The 15,904-nt window shown below is 46.0% G+C and overlaps 6 non-coding genes and 1 pseudogene across 6 annotated transcripts; all 7 read right to left on the minus strand.

Moving 5' to 3' along the window:
* Positions 1-1,753: 1,753 nt before the first annotated feature.
* LOC130324877 (U2 spliceosomal RNA) lies at positions 1,754-1,948 on the minus strand. Its single transcript, XR_008869791.1, has one exon. It is a non-coding gene; the product is annotated as a U2 spliceosomal RNA (small nuclear RNA).
* A 692-nt stretch (positions 1,949-2,640) lies between these two features.
* On the minus strand, positions 2,641-2,800 carry LOC130324878 (U2 spliceosomal RNA; annotated as a pseudogene).
* Positions 2,801-4,881: 2,081 nt separating this feature from the next.
* LOC130324867 (U2 spliceosomal RNA) lies at positions 4,882-5,072 on the minus strand. Its single transcript, XR_008869782.1, has one exon. It is a non-coding gene; the product is annotated as a U2 spliceosomal RNA (small nuclear RNA).
* A 2,084-nt stretch (positions 5,073-7,156) lies between these two features.
* LOC130324879 (U2 spliceosomal RNA) lies at positions 7,157-7,347 on the minus strand. Its single transcript, XR_008869792.1, has one exon. It is a non-coding gene; the product is annotated as a U2 spliceosomal RNA (small nuclear RNA).
* A 2,085-nt stretch (positions 7,348-9,432) lies between these two features.
* Positions 9,433-9,623, minus strand: LOC130324880 (U2 spliceosomal RNA). The gene has a single exon (XR_008869793.1). It is a non-coding gene; the product is annotated as a U2 spliceosomal RNA (small nuclear RNA).
* Positions 9,624-11,706: 2,083 nt separating this feature from the next.
* On the minus strand, positions 11,707-11,897 carry LOC130324881 (U2 spliceosomal RNA). The gene has a single exon (XR_008869794.1). It is a non-coding gene; the product is annotated as a U2 spliceosomal RNA (small nuclear RNA).
* Positions 11,898-13,988: 2,091 nt separating this feature from the next.
* On the minus strand, positions 13,989-14,179 carry LOC130324882 (U2 spliceosomal RNA). Its single transcript, XR_008869795.1, has one exon. It is a non-coding gene; the product is annotated as a U2 spliceosomal RNA (small nuclear RNA).
* Positions 14,180-15,904: the final 1,725 nt, after the last annotated feature.

Here is a 15,904-nt window from a genome sequence, read left to right on the forward strand (position 1 = left end):
TGCCTCCTTGGCTGTCCCCAAACGGTATCAAACCAACACCCACGGGAAGCTGTAAGCATAGAGGACATGCCTGCACCCCATTGGACTTACCTGTGTGGGTTAAATCCGGGTTATTTGACAACCTATGGCGGTGATGGTTCTGCTCAGGCAGAGCAGTGCTGATGCTCCTCATAAAGCTGTCGCTGCTGTGAAGGTTCTAGGTGACATCACAAATCCCTATGGTTACATACACAACAAAGCTGGGTTGTTGTTGTTTACACTCTGCAAGGCCTGTGGAAGTCAGTGACATCATAGCACTGTAGTTCTGAGGGTTCTAGATGGATGCAACAATCTCCTGTTGCTTCTATGAAGGCCATAATAGACGACATCACCAAACAGCTCCATAGTCACATACACAGCAAAGGAGAGATGTTGTTTACACCTAGTGATGTCAGTGGTATTGAGTGACATCACAGCACAGTGCTAAGGCTCCTGGGCCTGGACACAGCAGCGGCTGCAATATCTCAACGGAGAATACGTTTATATATATGTGTGTGTGTGCGCGTATATATATATATATATATATATATATATATATATATATATATTTCTCCGCCGAAATCACTTTTAAACCCATTTCCACCTTTTTTTCCCTTCTCTTCCTCTTACTTTTTTTTCACGTTTTTTTACGTTTTTCTCCTTTTCGCCTCTTTTCTGGGCGTATTATTCTTCTTTTTCTTCTTTTTTTTCGTCTAATGCATACCCCATCAGTGCAGCAATGCTTATTCAATACCGCCAGCAGATGGAGACACTGGGGGATAATTTTCTAAGGATTTATACTGATTTTTCCTGTCTGAATTTGTCGCACAGAAAGTTGCAGGCCAAATATGTGTGACATTTCTGCGACTTTAGCTTCTAGAGCATTTTTACAACATTATACATAGGTGCTGAATACATAAAAAGCGACTGTTCAGCGACAGACAAGTCGCATCGGCTGAAAGTAGGCCAGAATGTCAGTCCATGTTGGAGCAGGTTTAGATACAGTCTAAAGTATAGATCTCAAAGTCTGTGCACAGAATTTAGCAAGGGCCTCGCACCTTCTGATGCATCAGGTAGGTGCACAATAGCATAGCCTAACCCTCTGTACTTTGGTCTATATTGATGCGGGACATAGACAGCCAGCTGATGACCAATCCATTAGTGCAATGGATGGCTGGAAGCATTTGTCTTTGCCTTTGCAATACCACAGAAGCAATGCATGGTCAATGTACAGCAATGACACACCTGTGTGAACAGCCAGGAGACCCCCCCCCCCCCATGTTATGTTACATAGTTACATAGTTAGTACGGTCGAAAAAAGACATATGTCCATCAAGTTCAACCAGGGAATTAAGGGGTAGGGGTGTGGCGCGATATTGGGGAAGGGATGAGATTTTATATTTCTTCATAAGCATTAATCTTATTTTGTCAATTAGGAACATTCAGCACCCACCCGCTATCAAGGCAGCTGCCTATCATGTCATGCCCTACCTGCACAGGTGTGCTGGCTACTCAAATGATCCAATTAAGGAGGCCATTTAGTCAGCAGCAGCAGAAGTCCTGTGCCTGGACGCTCCAACAGCGGCCAGACACAAGCAGAAGCAGCAGAAGCAGCAGCAGCAGCACCACCTTTTGTTTTTTGGCTGCAGCAGCAAGGCCCACAGGGCTGGCTAGCTGGCTAGCCAGCAAGCAGGTAGCAATGAAAGTAGGAATCTTTCTTTTTAACCCTGTAAGGGGGTGGTGCACTGTACCCGAAGATACTGCCATATCGGGTCAATGCATAGGGCGACGGAAGCAAGCTTCGAAATCGGCCCCCGTTCTCAAAAATCCATTTAATATATGGTCCCCAGATAGGGGACGTATCAGATATTAAACTGATAAGAACAGATTTTTTTTTTTTTTTTTTTTTTTTATTTTATCTAAAGCCGAGGAACGTGCTTTCGATTCACCCAAAGTGCAAGAAAAAGTGCAAACGTGTTACACTAAAAAAACGTGCACAAAGGATGCGGTCTATCGCAAGCCCTTCTCCGATAGGAGAGAGGCCCCCCAACAAACCTTACCCTTCGCCTCCGGACCAAAAGGTACCTGCGAGGTTCCAGGTTCGATGTCCCTTTTCGCCGAAGCTACTAGGAGACCACAAATGCTCCCGGCATCCCCCTTGGCGTTAGCCAAGGTATCTGCCCGCAGAGCCGATTACGGTAGGTACCCTGCGAAGCAGGAGTACCCGGGGTGTTTGCAGGGAGGTGCGGAACCTAATGGCCACACACACCTCCCCTAGACCGCCAGGAGGGACACCCAGAAGGGCTACCGCATCCTGACAAATCCTGTGAACACACAACACGCAAAAAGTGACACAGTGAGACAAAAAATAAATAAATAAGTGAATGTGTGCAGATATACTGCCCGGACATCCGGCCGGATCTATAAAAATTTCTCTGATCCTAGCCAGAAGGCCGGGAATCAAGAGGTGAGTGCCACAAGGTGAAGAGATTATGGTGCCCGTGCTTCAACTCAGTGAGCCTATTCTCCCAGTGAGTTTCGGCACCTCGGGGTCACCACTCCCCGAGGCACAAAAGTACCTCGGCTCTAGACCCTCTCAGCCTCATGGCGAGACCCGGAGGGAACAGGTCACATCGGGGCAGCCGTCGAGCTGATTCCTCAGAACCAGCCCCGGAAAGCCCTGGTACACCTGCATCCTCCATGCAGCACCCATCCCCACCAGCATGAAAACTGATAAGAACAGATACTACACTTGATCTTAGCCAAAAGGCCGAGAAGCGATAACCGTGAAAGGGGCGGGCCCAACAAGGTCCCCTTCATGGGCACTATCACTGCTTGCTGTCAGGGAGGCTGCCAGACAATTTTCCATGCACACTCTGGGCTGGGGGGCAGTCAACCACCAGTACACACAGCAGAACCTAAACCCATACCATTATTGCTAAGCAGCAAGACAGGGGCCCATTGCACTCCCACGGGGCCTTTTTAAATGCAATCCATAACCCGGATTTGCCAGGAACCCTTCTTACTCCTCCTACTTGCATGTGACACTGGGCTTAGGATCTGCATAGGAAACACACACACAAGCACACACCTACCTTTGTTGCCTGCAGATGCCTCCTTGGCTGTCCCCAAACGGTATCAAACCAACACCCACGGGAAGCTGTAAGCATAGAGGACATGCCTGCACCCCATTGGACTTACCTGTGTGGGTTAAATCCGGGTTATTTGACAACCTATGGCGGTGATGGTTCTGCTCAGGCAGAGCAGTGCTGATGCTCCTCATAAAGCTGTCGCTGCTGTGAAGGTTCTAGGTGACATCACAAATCCCTATGGTTACATACACAACAAAGCTGGGTTGTTGTTGTTTACACTCTGCAAGGCCTGTGGAAGTCAGTGACATCATAGCACTGTAGTTCTGAGGGTTCTAGATGGATGCAACAATCTCCTGTTGCTTCTATGAAGGCCATAATAGACGACATCACCAAACAGCTCCATAGTCACATACACAGCAAAGGAGAGATGTTGTTTACACCTAGTGATGTCAGTGGTATTGAGTGACATCACAGCACAGTGCTAAGGCTCCTGGGCCTGGACACAGCAGCGGCTGCAATATCTCAACGGAGAATACGTTTATATATATGTGTGTGTGTGCGCGTATATATATATATATATATATATATATATATATATATATATATTTCTCCGCCGAAATCACTTTTAAACCCATTTCCACCTTTTTTTCCCTTCTCTTCCTCTTACTTTTTTTTCACGTTTTTTTACGTTTTTCTCCTTTTCGCCTCTTTTCTGGGCGTATTATTCTTCTTTTTCTTCTTTTTTTTCGTCTAATGCATACCCCATCAGTGCAGCAATGCTTATTCAATACCGCCAGCAGATGGAGACACTGGGGGATAATTTTCTAAGGATTTATACTGATTTTTCCTGTCTGAATTTGTCGCACAGAAAGTTGCAGGCCAAATATGTGTGACATTTCTGCGACTTTAGCTTCTAGAGCATTTTTACAACATTATACATAGGTGCTGAATACATAAAAAGCGACTGTTCAGCGACAGACAAGTCGCATCGGCTGAAAGTAGGCCAGAATGTCAGTCCATGTTGGAGCAGGTTTAGATACAGTCTAAAGTATAGATCTCAAAGTCTGTGCACAGAATTTAGCAAGGGCCTCGCACCTTCTGATGCATCAGGTAGGTGCACAATAGCATAGCCTAACCCTCTGTACTTTGGTCTATATTGATGCGGGACATAGACAGCCAGCTGATGACCAATCCATTAGTGCAATGGATGGCTGGAAGCATTTGTCTTTGCCTTTGCAATACCACAGAAGCAATGCATGGTCAATGTACAGCAATGACACACCTGTGTGAACAGCCAGGAGACCCCCCCCCCCCATGTTATGTTACATAGTTACATAGTTAGTACGGTCGAAAAAAGACATATGTCCATCAAGTTCAACCAGGGAATTAAGGGGTAGGGGTGTGGCGCGATATTGGGGAAGGGATGAGATTTTATATTTCTTCATAAGCATTAATCTTATTTTGTCAATTAGGAACATTCAGCACCCACCCGCTATCAAGGCAGCTGCCTATCATGTCATGCCCTACCTGCACAGGTGTGCTGGCTACTCAAATGATCCAATTAAGGAGGCCATTTAGTCAGCAGCAGCAGAAGTCCTGTGCCTGGACGCTCCAACAGCGGCCAGACACAAGCAGAAGCAGCAGAAGCAGCAGCAGCAGCACCACCTTTTGTTTTTTGGCTGCAGCAGCAAGGCCCACAGGGCTGGCTAGCTGGCTAGCCAGCAAGCAGGTAGCAATGAAAGTAGGAATCTTTCTTTTTAACCCTGTAAGGGGGTGGTGCACTGTACCCGAAGATACTGCCATATCGGGTCAATGCATAGGGCGACGGAAGCAAGCTTCGAAATCGGCCCCCGTTCTCAAAAATCCATTTAATATATGGTCCCCAGATAGGGGACGTATCAGATATTAAACTGATAAGAACAGATACTACACTTGATCTTAGCCAAAAGGCCGAGAAGCGATAACCGTGAAAGGGGCGGGCCCAACAAGGTCCCCTTCATGGGCACTATCACTGCTTGCTGTCAGGGAGGCTGCCAGACAATTTTCCATGCACACTCTGGGCTGGGGGGCAGTCAACCACCAGTACACACAGCAGAACCTAAACCCATACCATTATTGCTAAGCAGCAAGACAGGGGCCCATTGCACTCCCACGGGGCCTTTTTAAATGCAATCCATAACCCGGATTTGCCAGGAACCCTTCTTACTCCTCCTACTTGCATGTGACACTGGGCTTAGGATCTGCATAGGAAACACACACACAAGCACACACCTACCTTTGTTGCCTGCAGATGCCTCCTTGGCTGTCCCCAAACGGTATCAAACCAACACCCACGGGAAGCTGTAAGCATAGAGGACATGCCTGCACCCCATTGGACTTACCTGTGTGGGTTAAATCCGGGTTATTTGACAACCTATGGCGGTGATGGTTCTGCTCAGGCAGAGCAGTGCTGATGCTCCTCATAAAGCTGTCGCTGCTGTGAAGGTTCTAGGTGACATCACAAATCCCTATGGTTACATACACAACAAAGCTGGGTTGTTGTTGTTTACACTCTGCAAGGCCTGTGGAAGTCAGTGACATCATAGCACTGTAGTTCTGAGGGTTCTAGATGGATGCAACAATCTCCTGTTGCTTCTATGAAGGCCATAATAGACGACATCACCAAACAGCTCCATAGTCACATACACAGCAAAGGAGAGATGTTGTTTACACCTAGTGATGTCAGTGGTATTGAGTGACATCACAGCACAGTGCTAAGGCTCCTGGGCCTGGACACAGCAGCGGCTGCAATATCTCAACGGAGAATACGTTTATATATATATGTGTGTGTGTGCGCGTATATATATATATATATATATATATATATATATATATATATATATTTCTCCGCCGAAATCACTTTTAAACCCATTTCCACCTTTTTTTCCCTTCTCTTCCTCTTACTTTTTTTTCACGTTTTTTTACGTTTTTCTCCTTTTCGCCTCTTTTCTGGGCGTATTATTCTTCTTTTTCTTCTTTTTTTTCGTCTAATGCATACCCCATCAGTGCAGCAATGCTTATTCAATACCGCCAGCAGATGGAGACACTGGGGGATAATTTTCTAAGGATTTATACTGATTTTTCCTGTCTGAATTTGTCGCACAGAAAGTTGCAGGCCAAATATGTGTGACATTTCTGCGACTTTAGCTTCTAGAGCATTTTTACAACATTATACATAGGTGCTGAATACATAAAAAGCGACTGTTCAGCGACAGACAAGTCGCATCGGCTGAAAGTAGGCCAGAATGTCAGTCCATGTTGGAGCAGGTTTAGATACAGTCTAAAGTATAGATCTCAAAGTCTGTGCACAGAATTTAGCAAGGGCCTCGCACCTTCTGATGCATCAGGTAGGTGCACAATAGCATAGCCTAACCCTCTGTACTTTGGTCTATATTGATGCGGGACATAGACAGCCAGCTGATGACCAATCCATTAGTGCAATGGATGGCTGGAAGCATTTGTCTTTGCCTTTGCAATACCACAGAAGCAATGCATGGTCAATGTACAGCAATGACACACCTGTGTGAACAGCCAGGAGACCCCCCCCCCCATGTTATGTTACATAGTTACATAGTTAGTACGGTCGAAAAAAGACATATGTCCATCAAGTTCAACCAGGGAATTAAGGGGTAGGGGTGTGGCGCGATATTGGGGAAGGGATGAGATTTTATATTTCTTCATAAGCATTAATCTTATTTTGTCAATTAGGAACATTCAGCACCCACCCGCTATCAAGGCAGCTGCCTATCATGTCATGCCCTACCTGCACAGGTGTGCTGGCTACTCAAATGATCCAATTAAGGAGGCCATTTAGTCAGCAGCAGCAGAAGTCCTGTGCCTGGACGCTCCAACAGCGGCCAGACACAAGCAGAAGCAGCAGAAGCAGCAGCAGCAGCACCACCTTTTGTTTTTTGGCTGCAGCAGCAAGGCCCACAGGGCTGGCTAGCTGGCTAGCCAGCAAGCAGGTAGCAATGAAAGTAGGAATCTTTCTTTTTAACCCTGTAAGGGGGTGGTGCACTGTACCCGAAGATACTGCCATATCGGGTCAATGCATAGGGCGACGGAAGCAAGCTTCGAAATCGGCCCCCGTTCTCAAAAATCCATTTAATATATGGTCCCCAGATAGGGGACGTATCAGATATTAAACTGATAAGAACAGATACTACACTTGATCTTAGCCAAAAGGCCGAGAAGCGATAACCGTGAAAGGGGCGGGCCCAACAAGGTCCCCTTCATGGGCACTATCACTGCTTGCTGTCAGGGAGGCTGCCAGACAATTTTCCATGCACACTCTGGGCTGGGGGGCAGTCAACCACCAGTACACACAGCAGAACCTAAACCCATACCATTATTGCTAAGCAGCAAGACAGGGGCCCATTGCACTCCCACGGGGCCTTTTTAAATGCAATCCATAACCCGGATTTGCCAGGAACCCTTCTTACTCCTCCTACTTGCATGTGACACTGGGCTTAGGATCTGCATAGGAAACACACACACAAGCACACACCTACCTTTGTTGCCTGCAGATGCCTCCTTGGCTGTCCCCAAACGGTATCAAACCAACACCCACGGGAAGCTGTAAGCATAGAGGACATGCCTGCACCCCATTGGACTTACCTGTGTGGGTTAAATCCGGGTTATTTGACAACCTATGGCGGTGATGGTTCTGCTCAGGCAGAGCAGTGCTGATGCTCCTCATAAAGCTGTCGCTGCTGTGAAGGTTCTAGGTGACATCACAAATCCCTATGGTTACATACACAACAAAGCTGGGTTGTTGTTGTTTACACTCTGCAAGGCCTGTGGAAGTCAGTGACATCATAGCACTGTAGTTCTGAGGGTTCTAGATGGATGCAACAATCTCCTGTTGCTTCTATGAAGGCCATAATAGACGACATCACCAAACAGCTCCATAGTCACATACACAGCAAAGGAGAGATGTTGTTTACACCTAGTGATGTCAGTGGTATTGAGTGACATCACAGCACAGTGCTAAGGCTCCTGGGCCTGGACACAGCAGCGGCTGCAATATCTCAACGGAGAATACGTTTATATATATGTGTGTGTGTGCGCGTATATATATATATATATATATATATATATATATATATATATATATATTTCTCCGCCAAAATCACTTTTAAACCCATTTCCACCTTTTTTTCCCTTCTCTTCCTCTTACTTTTTTTTCACGTTTTTTTACGTTTTTCTCCTTTTCGCCTCTTTTCTGGGCGTATTATTCTTCTTTTTCTTCTTTTTTTTCGTCTAATGCATACCCCATCAGTGCAGCAATGCTTATTCAATACCGCCAGCAGATGGAGACACTGGGGGATAATTTTCTAAGGATTTATACTGATTTTTCCTGTCTGAATTTGTCGCACAGAAAGTTGCAGGCCAAATATGTGTGACATTTCTGCGACTTTAGCTTCTAGAGCATTTTTACAACATTATACATAGGTGCTGAATACATAAAAAGCGACTGTTCAGCGACAGACAAGTCGCATCGGCTGAAAGTAGGCCAGAATGTCAGTCCATGTTGGAGCAGGTTTAGATACAGTCTAAAGTATAGATCTCAAAGTCTGTGCACAGAATTTAGCAAGGGCCTCGCACCTTCTGATGCATCAGGTAGGTGCACAATAGCATAGCCTAACCCTCTGTACTTTGGTCTATATTGATGCGGGACATAGACAGCCAGCTGATGACCAATCCATTAGTGCAATGGATGGCTGGAAGCATTTGTCTTTGCCTTTGCAATACCACAGAAGCAATGCATGGTCAATGTACAGCAATGACACACCTGTGTGAACAGCCAGGAGACCCCCCCCCCCCATGTTATGTTACATAGTTACATAGTTAGTACGGTCGAAAAAAGACATATGTCCATCAAGTTCAACCAGGGAATTAAGGGGTAGGGGTGTGGCGCGATATTGGGGAAGGGATGAGATTTTATATTTCTTCATAAGCATTAATCTTATTTTGTCAATTAGGAACATTCAGCACCCACCCGCTATCAAGGCAGCTGCCTATCATGTCATGCCCTACCTGCACAGGTGTGCTGGCTACTCAAATGATCCAATTAAGGAGGCCATTTAGTCAGCAGCAGCAGAAGTCCTGTGCCTGGACGCTCCAACAGCGGCCAGACACAAGCAGAAGCAGCAGAAGCAGCAGCAGCAGCACCACCTTTTGTTTTTTGGCTGCAGCAGCAAGGCCCACAGGGCTGGCTAGCTGGCTAGCCAGCAAGCAGGTAGCAATGAAAGTAGGAATCTTTCTTTTTAACCCTGTAAGGGGGTGGTGCACTGTACCCGAAGATACTGCCATATCGGGTCAATGCATAGGGCGACGGAAGCAAGCTTCGAAATCGGCCCCCGTTCTCAAAAATCCATTTAATATATGGTCCCCAGATAGGGGACGTATCAGATATTAAACTGATAAGAACAGATACTACACTTGATCTTAGCCAAAAGGCCGAGAAGCGATAACCGTGAAAGGGGCGGGCCCAACAAGGTCCCCTTCATGGGCACTATCACTGCTTGCTGTCAGGGAGGCTGCCAGACAATTTTCCATGCACACTCTGGGCTGGGGGGCAGTCAACCACCAGTACACACAGCAGAACCTAAACCCATACCATTATTGCTAAGCAGCAAGACAGGGGCCCATTGCACTCCCACGGGGCCTTTTTAAATGCAATCCATAACCCGGATTTGCCAGGAACCCTTCTTACTCCTCCTACTTGCATGTGACACTGGGCTTAGGATCTGCATAGGAAACACACACACAAGCACACACCTACCTTTGTTGCCTGCAGATGCCTCCTTGGCTGTCCCCAAACGGTATCAAACCAACACCCACGGGAAGCTGTAAGCATAGAGGACATGCCTGCACCCCATTGGACTTACCTGTGTGGGTTAAATCCGGGTTATTTGACAACCTATGGCGGTGATGGTTCTGCTCAGGCAGAGCAGTGCTGATGCTCCTCATAAAGCTGTCGCTGCTGTGAAGGTTCTAGGTGACATCACAAATCCCTATGGTTACATACACAACAAAGCTGGGTTGTTGTTGTTTACACTCTGCAAGGCCTGTGGAAGTCAGTGACATCATAGCACTGTAGTTCTGAGGGTTCTAGATGGATGCAACAATCTCCTGTTGCTTCTATGAAGGCCATAATAGACGACATCACCAAACAGCTCCATAGTCACATACACAGCAAAGGAGAGATGTTGTTTACACCTAGTGATGTCAGTGGTATTGAGTGACATCACAGCACAGTGCTAAGGCTCCTGGGCCTGGACACAGCAGCGGCTGCAATATCTCAACGGAGAATACGTTTATATATATGTGTGTGTGTGCGCGTATATATATATATATATATATATATATATATATATATATATATATTTCTCCGCCGAAATCACTTTTAAACCCATTTCCACCTTTTTTTCCCTTCTCTTCCTCTTACTTTTTTTTCACGTTTTTTTACGTTTTTCTCCTTTTCGCCTCTTTTCTGGGCGTATTATTCTTCTTTTTCTTCTTTTTTTTCGTCTAATGCATACCCCATCAGTGCAGCAATGCTTATTCAATACCGCCAGCAGATGGAGACACTGGGGGATAATTTTCTAAGGATTTATACTGATTTTTCCTGTCTGAATTTGTCGCACAGAAAGTTGCAGGCCAAATATGTGTGACATTTCTGCGACTTTAGCTTCTAGAGCATTTTTACAACATTATACATAGGTGCTGAATACATAAAAAGCGACTGTTCAGCGACAGACAAGTCGCATCGGCTGAAAGTAGGCCAGAATGTCAGTCCATGTTGGAGCAGGTTTAGATACAGTCTAAAGTATAGATCTCAAAGTCTGTGCACAGAATTTAGCAAGGGCCTCGCACCTTCTGATGCATCAGGTAGGTGCACAATAGCATAGCCTAACCCTCTGTACTTTGGTCTATATTGATGCGGGACATAGACAGCCAGCTGATGACCAATCCATTAGTGCAATGGATGGCTGGAAGCATTTGTCTTTGCCTTTGCAATACCACAGAAGCAATGCATGGTCAATGTACAGCAATGACACACCTGTGTGAACAGCCAGGAGACCCCCCCCCCCCATGTTATGTTACATAGTTACATAGTTAGTACGGTCGAAAAAAGACATATGTCCATCAAGTTCAACCAGGGAATTAAGGGGTAGGGGTGTGGCGCGATATTGGGGAAGGGATGAGATTTTATATTTCTTCATAAGCATTAATCTTATTTTGTCAATTAGGAACATTCAGCACCCACCCGCTATCAAGGCAGCTGCCTATCATGTCATGCCCTACCTGCACAGGTGTGCTGGCTACTCAAATGATCCAATTAAGGAGGCCATTTAGTCAGCAGCAGCAGAAGTCCTGTGCCTGGACGCTCCAACAGCGGCCAGACACAAGCAGAAGCAGCAGAAGCAGCAGCAGCAGCACCACCTTTTGTTTTTTGGCTGCAGCAGCAAGGCCCACAGGGCTGGCTAGCTGGCTAGCCAGCAAGCAGGTAGCAATGAAAGTAGGAATCTTTCTTTTTAACCCTGTAAGGGGGTGGTGCACTGTACCCGAAGATACTGCCATATCGGGTCAATGCATAGGGCGACGGAAGCAAGCTTCGAAATCGGCCCCCGTTCTCAAAAATCCATTTAATATATGGTCCCCAGATAGGGGACGTATCAGATATTAAACTGATAAGAACAGATACTACACTTGATCTTAGCCAAAAGGCCGAGAAGCGATAACCGTGAAAGGGGCGGGCCCAACAAGGTCCCCTTCATGGGCACTATCACTGCTTGCTGTCAGGGAGGCTGCCAGACAATTTTCCATGCACACTCTGGGCTGGGGGGCAGTCAACCACCAGTACACACAGCAGAACCTAAACCCATACCATTATTGCTAAGCAGCAAGACAGGGGCCCATTGCACTCCCACGGGGCCTTTTTAAATGCAATCCATAACCCGGATTTGCCAGGAACCCTTCTTACTCCTCCTACTTGCATGTGACACTGGGCTTAGGATCTGCATAGGAAACACACACACAAGCACACACCTACCTTTGTTGCCTGCAGATGCCTCCTTGGCTGTCCCCAAACGGTATCAAACCAACACCCACGGGAAGCTGTAAGCATAGAGGACATGCCTGCACCCCATTGGACTTACCTGTGTGGGTTAAATCCGGGTTATTTGACAACCTATGGCGGTGATGGTTCTGCTCAGGCAGAGCAGTGCTGATGCTCCTCATAAAGCTGTCGCTGCTGTGAAGGTTCTAGGTGACATCACAAATCCCTATGGTTACATACACAACAAAGCTGGGTTGTTGTTGTTTACACTCTGCAAGGCCTGTGGAAGTCAGTGACATCATAGCACTGTAGTTCTGAGGGTTCTAGATGGATGCAACAATCTCCTGTTGCTTCTATGAAGGCCATAATAGACGACATCACCAAACAGCTCCATAGTCACATACACAGCAAAGGAGAGATGTTGTTTACACCTAGTGATGTCAGTGGTATTGAGTGACATCACAGCACAGTGCTAAGGCTCCTGGGCCTGGACACAGCAGCGGCTGCAATATCTCAACGGAGAATACGTTTATATATATGTGTGTGTGTGCGCGTATATATATATATATATATATATATATATATATATATATATATATATATATATATTTCTCCGCCGAAATCACTTTTAAACCCATTTCCACCTTTTTTTCCCTTCTCTTCCTCTTACTTTTTTTTCACGTTTTTTTACGTTTTTCTCCTTTTCGCCTCTTTTCTGGGCGTATTATTCTTCTTTTTCTTCTTTTTTTTCGTCTAATGCATACCCCATCAGTGCAGCAATGCTTATTCAATACCGCCAGCAGATGGAGACACTGGGGGATAATTTTCTAAGGATTTATACTGATTTTTCCTGTCTGAATTTGTCGCACAGAAAGTTGCAGGCCAAATATGTGTGACATTTCTGCGACTTTAGCTTCTAGAGCATTTTTACAACATTATACATAGGTGCTGAATACATAAAAAGCGACTGTTCAGCGACAGACAAGTCGCATCGGCTGAAAGTAGGCCAGAATGTCAGTCCATGTTGGAGCAGGTTTAGATACAGTCTAAAGTATAGATCTCAAAGTCTGTGCACAGAATTTAGCAAGGGCCTCGCACCTTCTGATGCATCAGGTAGGTGCACAATAGCATAGCCTAACCCTCTGTACTTTGGTCTATATTGATGCGGGACATAGACAGCCAGCTGATGACCAATCCATTAGTGCAATGGATGGCTGGAAGCATTTGTCTTTGCCTTTGCAATACCACAGAAGCAATGCATGGTCAATGTACAGCAATGACACACCTGTGTGAACAGCCAGGAGACCCCCCCCCCATGTTATGTTACATAGTTACATAGTTAGTACGGTCGAAAAAAGACATATGTCCATCAAGTTCAACCAGGGAATTAAGGGGTAGGGGTGTGGCGCGATATTGGGGAAGGGATGAGATTTTATATTTCTTCATAAGCATTAATCTTATTTTGTCAATTAGGAACATTCAGCACCCACCCGCTATCAAGGCAGCTGCCTATCATGTCATGCCCTACCTGCACAGGTGTGCTGGCTACTCAAATGATCCAATTAAGGAGGCCATTTAGTCAGCAGCAGCAGAAGTCCTGTGCCTGGACGCTCCAACAGCGGCCAGACACAAGCAGAAGCAGCAGAAGCAGCAGCAGCAGCACCACCTTTTGTTTTTTGGCTGCAGCAGCAAGGCCCACAGGGCTGGCTAGCTGGCTAGCCAGCAAGCAGGTAGCAATGAAAGTAGGAATCTTTCTTTTTAACCCTGTAAGGGGGTGGTGCACTGTACCCGAAGATACTGCCATATCGGGTCAATGCATAGGGCGACGGAAGCAAGCTTCGAAATCGGCCCCCGTTCTCAAAAATCCATTTAATATATGGTCCCCAGATAGGGGACGTATCAGATATTAAACTGATAAGAACAGATACTACACTTGATCTTAGCCAAAAGGCCGAGAAGCGATAACCGTGAAAGGGGCGGGCCCAACAAGGTCCCCTTCATGGGCACTATCACTGCTTGCTGTCAGGGAGGCTGCCAGACAATTTTCCATGCACACTCTGGGCTGGGGGGCAGTCAACCACCAGTACACACAGCAGAACCTAAACCCATACCATTATTGCTAAGCAGCAAGACAGGGGCCCATTGCACTCCCACGGGGCCTTTTTAAATGCAATCCATAACCCGGATTTGCCAGGAACCCTTCTTACTCCTCCTACTTGCATGTGACACTGGGCTTAGGATCTGCATAGGAAACACACACACAAGCACACACCTACCTTTGTTGCCTGCAGATGCCTCCTTGGCTGTCCCCAAACGGTATCAAACCAACACCCACGGGAAGCTGTAAGCATAGAGGACATGCCTGCACCCCATTGGACTTACCTGTGTGGGTTAAATCCGGGTTATTTGACAACCTATGGCGGTGATGGTTCTGCTCAGGCAGAGCAGTGCTGATGCTCCTCATAAAGCTGTCGCTGCTGTGAAGGTTCTAGGTGACATCACAAATCCCTATGGTTACATACACAACAAAGCTGGGTTGTTGTTGTTTACACTCTGCAAGGCCTGTGGAAGTCAGTGACATCATAGCACTGTAGTTCTGAGGGTTCTAGATGGATGCAACAATCTCCTGTTGCTTCTATGAAGGCCATAATAGACGACATCACCAAACAGCTCCATAGTCACATACACAGCAAAGGAGAGATGTTGTTTACACCTAGTGATGTCAGTGGTATTGAGTGACATCACAGCACAGTGCTAAGGCTCCTGGGCCTGGACACAGCAGCGGCTGCAATATCTCAACGGAGAATACGTTTATATATATGTGTGTGTGTGCGCGTATATATATATATATATATATATATATATATATATATATATATATTTCTCCGCCGAAATCACTTTTAAACCCATTTCCACCTTTTTTTCCCTTCTCTTCCTCTTACTTTTTTTTCACGTTTTTTTACGTTTTTCTCCTTTTCGCCTCTTTTCTGGGCGTATTATTCTTCTTTTTCTTCTTTTTTTTCGTCTAATGCATACCCCATCAGTGCAGCAATGCTTATTCAATACCGCCAGCAGATGGAGACACTGGGGGATAATTTTCTAAGGATTTATACTGATTTTTCCTGTCTGAATTTGTCGCACAGAAAGTTGCAGGCCAAATATGTGTGACATTTCTGCGACTTTAGCTTCTAGAGCATTTTTACAACATTATACATAGGTGCTGAATACATAAAAAGCGACTGTTCAGCGACAGACAAGTCGCATCGGCTGAAAGTAGGCCAGAATGTCAGTCCATGTTGGAGCAGGTTTAGATACAGTCTAAAGTATAGATCTCAAAGTCTGTGCACAGAATTTAGCAAGGGCCTCGCACCTTCTGATGCATCAGGTAGGTGCACAATAGCATAGCCTAACCCTCTGTACTTTGGTCTATATTGATGCGGGACATAGACAGCCAGCTGATGACCAATCCATTAGTGCAATGGATGGCTGGAAGCATTTGTCTTTGCCTTTGCAATACCACAGAAGCAATGCATGGTCAATGTACAGCAATGACACACCTGTGTGAACAGCCAGGAGACCCCCCCCCCCCCATGTTATGTTACATAGTTACATAGTTAGTACGGTCGAAAAAAGACATATGTCCATCAAGTTCAACCAGGGAATTAAGGGGTAGGGGTGTGGCGCGATA

This window comes from Hyla sarda, unplaced genomic scaffold (genome assembly GCF_029499605.1).
Source record: "Hyla sarda isolate aHylSar1 unplaced genomic scaffold, aHylSar1.hap1 scaffold_2676, whole genome shotgun sequence".
Lineage (NCBI taxonomy): Eukaryota > Metazoa > Chordata > Amphibia > Anura > Hylidae > Hyla > Hyla sarda.